The 1,435-nt window shown below is 48.8% G+C and overlaps 1 pseudogene; it reads left to right on the forward strand.

The window, feature by feature from the left end:
• Nucleotides 1-249: 249 nt before the first annotated feature.
• LOC103090002 (ferritin light chain pseudogene) lies at nucleotides 250-797 on the forward strand (annotated as a pseudogene).
• The last annotated feature ends 638 nt before the right edge of the window (nucleotides 798-1,435 follow it).

Here is a 1,435-nt window from a genome sequence, read left to right on the forward strand (position 1 = left end):
GCTTGGACTTCTTGTTCATTTATATCAAAGCCTATTTGAGGCAGTGCGCTCGGCGGTCCTGCAGATCTGTCATTTGCTTCAACAGTGTTTGGAATGAACAGACCCAGGGACGCTCCTTGCTCCAGCCCCCGACCACCCTCCAACCTTTATTCCTGTCGCAACCTTTGGAATCAGCCACTCAGCTATCCTCAGCCTCCAGGACAGATCAACACCCATTTTTTGAGATTAGCTCCTTGTCACTGATCAACCATGAGTTCCCAGGTTCATCGGAATTATTCCATCGAGGTGGAGGCCGCCGTCCACCGCCTGTTCAACATGCATCTGTGGACACTTACCTCTCTCTGAGCTTCTATTTCGACAGCAGCAATGGGATTCTGGACAGTGTGGGCCACATTTTTCGCCAACTGGCTAAGGAGAAGTGTGAGGGTGCCCAGCGTCTCTTGAAAATGCAAAACCAGTGCTGCGGCCGCGCCCTCTTCCAGGATGCGCGGAAGCCTTCTCAAGATGAGTGGAGTAAAACCCAGGACGCTGTGGAAGCCGCCATTCTTAGGGAGAAGAACCTGAACAAGGCACTATCGGATCTGTGCGCCCTGGGTTCTGCCCACGCAGACTCCCACCTCTATGACTTCCTGGAGAGCCACTTCCTGGAGGAGCAGGTGAACCTCATCAAGAAGATGGGCGACCACCTGACCAACCTCCACTGGCTGGCTGGTCCGCAGGCTGTGCTGGGCAAGTATCTCTTTGAAAGGCTCACCCTCGAGCACAAACAGGAGTCTCTGAAGTCCAGCGGCCTCTGAGGAGCCCCTCTGGCGTCAGAGCTTCTGCCTGAAACCCCACTCTGCAGCCACTAGGCAGCTTTGTAACCGCCCTGGAGCCCTCTCCCAAGCCTTGGACCAAATGGAGACAATGCTTTTTGCAGAAGAAAACAAAAAAAGCCTATTTGAAATACAAACAGAATAAAGAGTAAAAAAGAAATATATATATATATATATATGTATATTCATGTTCTTTTAACATATGAATTGTCCCACTTTATCTGTGTGAAATAAGTTTGTTCCCGTTATTGTGCTGGTTCTCAAGCTTTGCTGCTTGTATGAATTACCTAAAGAGCTTTTAAGAAAAACATTGGTGTCTGGGTCCCAGCTCCAGAGATTTTGATTCAGTAGGTCTAGGGAGGAGCCTGGGCATGGGGAGGTCTCAGAGTTCCCCAGGTGATTGTAATGTGCAGCAACTTTGTGAACCACCTCTTGGCTTCAATCCAGCTAGTGATCAGATATTAAATCTAAGACACATGGGCTAGTGCGTGAGCTCTGTTGCTAGGTGTATTCCATTTTCTTCCTCCTGGAAGATTTGTGCCAGGGAAAATGATTGATAGTTGTGTTACTTCTCTGAAATGGATTGAAATTTCCAATTAGCGTGAACAGGGGAGGGTGAA

The sequence above is a fragment of the Lipotes vexillifer genome, unplaced genomic scaffold, assembly GCF_000442215.2.
Source record: "Lipotes vexillifer unplaced genomic scaffold, Lipotes_vexillifer_v1.1 scaffold1608, whole genome shotgun sequence".
NCBI classification, from domain to species: Eukaryota; Metazoa; Chordata; class Mammalia; order Artiodactyla; family Lipotidae; genus Lipotes; species Lipotes vexillifer.